The 8300-nt window shown below is 40.9% G+C and overlaps 1 pseudogene; it reads right to left on the bottom strand.

Annotated features, from left to right (window-relative positions):
• Positions 1 to 454: 454 nt before the first annotated feature.
• Positions 455 to 1636, bottom strand: LOC145128612 (zinc-finger homeodomain protein 11 pseudogene; annotated as a pseudogene).
• Positions 1637 to 8300: the final 6664 nt, after the last annotated feature.

The following is an 8300-nucleotide window of genomic DNA, read 5'->3' as shown; positions in this document are numbered from 1 at the left end:
ATCGAAATGAAAGTTCAACATAACGACCTTCACTCATGTACAATGTTAATGCCATATTTTGTACGTTTAATCATTGGGGGAAAAAAAACCCAAGGGTGTATCATGAAAAAAGAATATTGTTGCATATAACTGTTTCGAAGATTCGACGGAGCATATGAACTTACATAAACATTTCATCGTTTTGAACAGATTCTCGCATTCATTTCGTTTGAAGGTATATGTAATTGAAGTACCTAAAATATCCTTTTACAGATTTACGTTATATAGAAAAAGATTCATACGTTCTTTTTCTTTTGCACAGTCGTATCAAATTATTCCTCCACTGGGATGCTAATTAGCAACATAATTACGTAAGAATCAAAGAGCCAATGCAATCACATTCAAACAATGAAAATCCAAAAAGTAACATTTTATTCATAGGGAGAGAAAGGGATAAAGTTAAGAAATCTTGATATAATTCAGATTAAGTTTATAATTTTTATTGAAATTACTCTAAAATACATAATTAGGGTTGTTAAGACAAAAAAGGAAGAAGATAATAATGAATTCTCCCTCTGAATAAACTTTTCTTTCGTAATACAAACAGCTTAACGGAATCAACATGTAGAAGAAGACCCATTTGTAGAAGCTTGGAGATGAACAGCACCGCCGCAACTGCCGGCACCACCACCGCCATCATCATTTTCTTGATCACTACTATTACTGTTATCACGTCCATCAACATTAATATCCTCCTCATGATCATGAGACTCACTAGTAACTACTAACCTACCATTATTATAGACATTAATGACACCGGCGGTGGATGCAAGAGTGGTGATGGGAGGGGCGGTGGTCGTCATAGAGGTTGTCTCTTTGTCCTTTCTTCCAATTGTGTTTTTGTTATTATGCATCCAGACTTTGAAAATTCCTCTTCTGATTCCAATCTCATTGCAGAAATCCGCTACCATTTTATCATCACATCGCTGCATCTTCCACCCCACTTTCTCTGCAAAAAGAGACATCTTTTCTTTCTGATCTTGGCTGAATTTCGTCCGGAATCTCTTTCTCCCATTTGGGTTTTCAATCCTGATAGCTGCCGGTGTCCCCGGCGTTACCACCGCGTGGGTTTGGTCAGCTGTGCCGAGTGACAGCAGTACGTGGGGTGCGAAAGCGTAATTTGTTGGTTGAGGTGGAGAAGAAGGGTGGTGGAACTCAATGAAGTGAGTTTTGTTGTCAGCGGTGGCGTACACCTCATTGATGCGCTCACGGCGGTGGAAATTGCGGTGGCAGCCACATGCAGCGCATTTTAGAGAGGTGGGCTCTTGTGGGTTCAGAGTTGGCGCCGGCATAAACTCACCGCAACCGTCTAAGGCGTGGCTGCCAATGGTGGCAGCATGGTTCTTAAGACATTCTTTGTAAGCCACCACCGTAGGCGGTGGTTGGTGGTGGTGCTTCTTTCCATTAGGAAAGGACGAAAATGGCTTGATCAGTTGGGAATGAAGTGGGGTTTCACCGTCGGTATCTGGGGTATCTGTGGCGGCGGCAGCGGACGTTGGGTTTTTTATGTCCATTTCTTGTTTCACAAAACACAATTTTTTTGAAAAACTGAAGATGTACATATGTAATGTGATATTTTATATGCTCAGATGAAAAGCACTTTGGATAAATAAAGGGGTCTTTGGGAATTAATTATGACACTTTTTCTCTCCCATATCATACCATACATATGCCGCCTAGATACTCGCTTTTAGAATTTATGTACATATGTAATGTGATATTTTTGAAACTTACGAGACGATAAAAATCGATAGTCCAATTCATTTTTTTTACATTAGTACTTTTGTAACATACAACCGATTCAAAAGTGGCACCATACATTAGAAGAAGTAAAAGTTTAATAAATTTGGATTGAAAAAAGAGTTTATTACATAAAATCCTTCATATTTTGTCTTATTTTTTGGATTTAAAACACTTTTTTGTTTTTTAAAATAAACCAAACTTTTACCTACTCTTTATTATTTCATTATTATTCTATCAGTGGTCACGTCGGAAAAAAAGATAGTCTCCAGTCACCTTGCCATCACCCATCTTCCACCTAATCACCACCACGTCCGTCACGCCCCTATAGGGGCCGTATTTACCTCTTCCGGTTTAAATTCTTGAAGAGAGATAGAGAGGATAATAAAAAAAGATAGATAGAAGAGTTGAATGAATGATCGTTGTGGTGTCCACGTCGACCGCCCTGGACACATCAACACCACGTGCATGGATGACTCCCCACTTCTGATAGCTTTCGCCTACCGGCACATAACCCTATTGTGTTTATTTTATTAATGACCCTATGTTTTGTTTTGTTTCTCTCTGTTTTGGACCTAACACATTTTGTTTTTTTAAATATACTCAACTTTTATCTATTTATTGTTATTTCATTTTGGGAGTCGGTTATAAACAGGTAACTTTATATCCCTTAACTCACGTGCGTCCTAAACATCAATCACCGAAAAGAAGAAGTGATTCTAAAACTCTAGGGATGAACAACACTTGCATTATCATTAATAAAGGAGGGCAACCTTAGTAATAGACAAACAGAAACTCAAGAAGAAGGTTCTCAATCCAACATGTTTCTAAAACCACGTTAGCAACACCCTTTGTCAAGTGACATATCTCCAACACCCTATTATCCGAACTCGACGTGTGTCGGGACAATCAACGTTAGTATATGTAGTGAGACGTGTGCAAGGAGTCTTATAGACTGTAAGACCATAATTAAGATGGCCTTAAATATAGTGTAGTACAAGTTTTAAAGCTACCATGTGGGATTCACAGTGCATACATAAGGAAGCATATATGTTAAACTTCATATGAGATATCTGGTTGAATGTTGGTGAGATTTTGAAGCGCTCTAACAAGGTTGCGATATAAAGTGTTTTGAGTAATGTTGCCCGTCATCAGTATTAACTTTTCCATTATATCGATGAGACTGGGAGTACGTTTTTCAGATGACATTATATCTCATTCTAGTACTTCCATATCATATTTCTTTTGGCATAAAAACAATCCACTTGCATGGCAGGAAACAATAACAGTGAGAAAATAGTTGATAGGTCCAAGATCCTTTATTGCAAATTCATGTGTAAGTTTAGCCATGATTTTGGTATGAAGGTGATATGTTAATTCTTATAACATACTTGTGTTAAGGGGACATAAGGTTATTTGTTGGTAACCGGGTCTATTAATAGAATAACAAATAATATGTCAAAGTTGGGTTTATTTGAAAAAAGGTTTATGGTCTAAATAGGAACAAAAGGAAAATTGTAACACCTCATTTGCGCCTACAATATAAACAACCAGTCACGAAAATAAACGCTTTTAATAGAAGACTATTTAGGATACATAGTCTTGACGAAAATCATAGTAATCGCAAAACCGAGAGCATGTATATAGAGAACATCCAAATTTGACTTCATAAGAGGAAGTTATGATTTTTAGAAGCTTCAGTGTAGCAGTGTACGACACAGAAACCGAAATGGAAATCGGTCGATTGTTAGCCGAAACAATCTAAACGAGAGTTGAAGATCTAGTAGACATAATTTCGTCGATATAAAGACAGTCGAGAACGGATATCGTATGAGAGAGTTATGATTTTTATACGGAATTTAACAGTTTAAGCCTATAAAAATATAACTTTAAAAATAAAGGACAATTAGCCGAAAGAGTCTGAATGAAAGTTGTAGATCCCGTCGATAGCTACACGTGCATATAAAGAACGTCTAAAACGGGGCTCGTATGAGAAAAGTATGAATTTATGAAGAAACTGAAAATCCACGCACGGATGAGCGTGCGTCGACAAGGCACGTGGTGCGCAAAGACAGCTTGAAGCGGTCCACCAGTTTTTGCCTCGTGTCACCCTCTAAATGAAGCCACGTCAACACCCCGAAAACATGCACGGCATAAATCTATGGTGTGCGACACGCCTCCCTACAATAAATAGATATCTCTGGTTCTCACTTTTTTCCTCACACTCTCTTCACTCCAAACTCTCTACAGACCACCCACCCTCGAGTCTGACCTTTATGGGTTTTTGGAGTACTAGCTCTGAGACAGTAAGTCGAGCAAATATAAGTGCTCGGTATCGAAGCCCTACCGGCGAGCTTCCCGGTTTTCGCGAGGATCTCTATAAGTTAAGCTACGCTTCAAGTGTAACTTATATTTATATCTATAGTCGTTGCTATGGATATGTAAATAAATTTATCAGTAATTCCAGCTATAATGTTGATTGATCTACTTACGAGAGAGGTGTCTAAAATGGTCACGTTGGCTTGGTTGTTGGATTTCTGAAATGCTATATACCAAAATGAACCTGCTTTCCAACTGTTCTGTTTGGTTGATCCTTATTTTATAGAAATCTCAGTATTAATTGGGAATACTGAAAGATCTAGCTTTCATTACCAGATCGGCATAGAGATTAATAAGTTACAGTATTACAGGTTAATACTTTTAGGCGTGTTACCCGTCAGTTGGATTGTCAGTAGGATCACCCAGATAATTGTCAATCGTCGGAGTAATTGTCTAGGTGAGTTATCTCACTATACTATGTATTACAATACATGTCCATGTATGCTAGTATAGAGAACTAGTACATTAGAGTTGATAGAATAGTCTCTATATGCTTAAGTGTAAAGTGGTAGAGTAGATAGTATAAATGTGTCTGTAGAATCTAAAGTGCGGTCTCTGTGTGCATAATTATTGTGATATTAGATGTAGATAGGGGATGATGGTGGAACGGTTAAAGAGGTCAGGAGCCTACAAGCCCGTGTAGATTTAGATAGGGATGATCGTGGAACGATTAAAGTGGTCGGGAGTCTACAAGCCCACGTAGATTTAGTTAGGGGGTGATGATGGAACGATTAAAGAGGTCGGGAGCCTAAAGGCCCACATAGATTTATTTAGGGGATGATGGTGGAACGGTTAAAGAGTTTGGGAGCCTATAAGCCCGCATAGTCTAAGATACACATTTTATTGGCAAATCGTGAGTTATTGTTTGTATGCATGTATATGTATTGTGGTATATGATATTTTAGGGAACTAACTAAGCTTTGTGCTTACACAATTGAATAAAACTATTTTTCAGGTACTTCAGTTGTAACGACCATAAAACTCGAACCAATTTAAAACATTTTATTTCATTTCAAAACCATTAAGTTCATACATCTTGTTTTCAAAATAGTTTAAACATCAGAGTATCCCCAGAACCATATCACATAAATCATAAAACATAAGGAGCGGTACGATCACGCCTTCGCCTTGCCACGATCTCCTGAAGTAACTGAAACAATAAACTGCAACTGTAAGCCCGAAAGCTTAGTGAGTTCCCCCAAAGTACCCATACACACATAAACATACATACAGAAAAGAACAACAAGCTATGGGTCCAATCAACCTTCCGGTTGGAATACCCCTGGCCCTCAACCTTCGGGTTGGAATGCCAACATACTACGAGCCCAATCATCCTACCGGGATGGAATACTCTCGGCCCACAACCATCGGGTTGGAATGCCCATACACCTATACATACTACTACAACTACTATGGGTCCAATCATCTCCCAAGATGGAATACCCCAGGCTCCTCAACCATCGGGTTGGAATGCCAATCTACTATGAGTCCAATCATCCTACCTGGATGGAATACTCCTGGCCCACAACCACCGGGTTGGAATGCCCCACCTCCTATCATACAATAACAACTACCATGGGTCCAATCATCCCTCATGATGGAATACCCCAGGCCCCTCAACCATCGGGTTGGAATGCCAACCTACTATGAGCCCAATCATCCTATCTGGATGGAATACTCTTGGCCCACAACCATCGGGTTGGAATGCCCCTATACTAGCAACATGTATACATGACAAGCAACCACATAACATTCTACAGAATCAACATACTAGGGCCCTATCATCCTACCGGGATGGAATACCCTCTGCTACGGCTCAACATGATATCCCACGGGTAACCTCCTACCAGCGTACATAAGGCAAGACCAACTACAGGTCTATACTCATAACCACTACCCAACTACCAGGGTGCTGATCCAACAGAACTAGCCATCACTTAACTATCATATCCTCTAGGATACTAAGCTAACAAAGCATATCCTGATATCATTATCCTATCTACCAGAAGACTAGCAAGCATATCATCACAAAACATAACAAGCTCTAAACAACAATTCAAAGGGCCGGCCTTGGTGCCTTAGACCCTTGAGTACAGTGAGGATAACTCACCTGAAACGAAGAACCGAACCACGAAAGTACACACCCGAAGCACTGCTCCAAACTCCAACACCTATTGTCATCAATGGACCATTGACATAAATAACCAATTTACCATAATACCCTCGGGGTCAAAGTCAAAGTCCTAGCCAAGGTCATCCTTCCTGACTGACTCTACTCGCCGAGTCAACCCGTTGACTCGTCGAGTCCTTATACTCTGAAAACTCTTAGAACACGACTCAACTCGCCGAGTCACCCCAAGACTCGTCGAGTCCAACGATCTCCGAGTCCCATCCTACTCAACTCACAGAGTCACCTCCCGACTCACTGCTTCGAGGTTTAACCAGAAGAGATTGGGGTTCTGCGACCAGACTCGCCGAGTCCAAGAACAGACTCGTCGAGTCCAAGGCAATCTTCAACAGACTCGCCGCGTTGTTCTTCCAACTCGCCGAGTCCATGCTCATGTTCATACAACTCGTCGAGTACACCCATGTGACTCGCCGAGTCTCTCCAGTTCTCAATCCATACAGTGGCTTTTCGAGCCATGCAGGGGCTCCAATCCATAGATCCACTCTTCTACGGTGTAACCCTCACATAAAGTAGCAAACTTTACATGAAACCAAGGAGCTATAGGCCCAAAACACTCTAGGGCTAGGGTTTATGACAAAGGGGCATCACCAACAACTCATTGACATAAGCTTTATGACATTCTGGACCATTACAAGCCTAGATCTGAGGTAGCAACCTCAGATCTAAACTCCAACCTCGAAATAACTCTCAATCATACCAAAAATGCCCCAAATCTCATACATAAGATAGATCTAATTGCAATAGAGCCAAAACAGCAGCTTATTACCTCAAGGACGACCTCCCACTGAAGAATAGTCCAAATCTCTGCAAATCCCCTTGATCCAAGCTTCTTGATCTTCAAGATCTCTTCACCAAAACCACTTATCTAGGCTCCAATTTGCTTCCAAGGGCTCTCACTCACGATTTAGGGTTTCTGGATCTCAAAAGGGTAGTAAAGAGGCTGAAGGAGGAATATAATGTTCTTTATATAGGGCACAACCCCCGTGATTAGGATTTTTCTCTCTTCAGAACCAACTCGTCGAGTCCCGCGCCGACTCGGCGAGTTGGCCACTTAAACCGCGACAGAATCCCGCTCCGACTCGGCGAGTAAGCAGGCCTACTCGTCGGGTCCCTTTCCTTAATTTACACTTTAAGCCCTTCAATAATACTTTTGGAATTTGGGATGTTACAACTCTCCCCCACTTAAATTACGCTTCGTCCTTGAAGCCTATTGCAGTATACGCTTCAGAACAAACGCCTTGCACTGCAGACTCTGATTTCTCAATTAACTCAGGTTCTTGCAAACCCTACTACTGCATCTTTCTTACAATGACTTCTTCTCGCGCGGCATCCTTGCCACTACTCCAAGCCGACCATCGGCCTTTCAACTCAATAGCACCACATATCAACCACGTATCACCCGATGATACTATCCCTTCATATCAGGGACGCACTTCCGCGCCCTGCGAGCGCTAGATACCACAATCACCCACTGAGCTCTGCTGAGACACTAATCCATCTTCCTTCGCCCAAAATTGGCGATAACCCGGATAACTTGCAACCTGGAACGAATCATGTTCTCCCTATGAATCTATCCCTTACGCGTTGACAGGATACTACATCCTTCAGCTCCCATAATCAACTAACTATAACGCGTAACCACTCGTACCTGGCCCAATCAGCCTCGGGCTGGAATACCAGGCACGCCTATTGTCACACCCCCGAAACCAGACGGCGGAAACGTCCGAGGGCTCGCGTGACTTAAATTGAATATCATCACAATGAATATACATGAATCATAACATAAACGTCACCATGCATCAATACATTACAACTGATATTGTTTACATCCAGTACATTGTTTTAAATATTACACATTCATAACATAAATTGTTTAAGAGTTTTCAAAACATAACATCCTATCATACTTGATATTACCCTTCCGCTTACCTGTTACCTGAGAATACAAGTTATT

The sequence above is a fragment of the Lactuca virosa genome, chromosome 8 (genome assembly GCF_052849685.1).
Source record: "Lactuca virosa cultivar CGN04683 chromosome 8, Lactuca_virosa_CGN04683_v6, whole genome shotgun sequence".
NCBI classification, from domain to species: Eukaryota; Viridiplantae; Streptophyta; class Magnoliopsida; order Asterales; family Asteraceae; genus Lactuca; species Lactuca virosa.
Note: the sequence above shows the minus strand (reverse complement) of the source record. Positions and strands in the feature narration are given on the sequence as shown.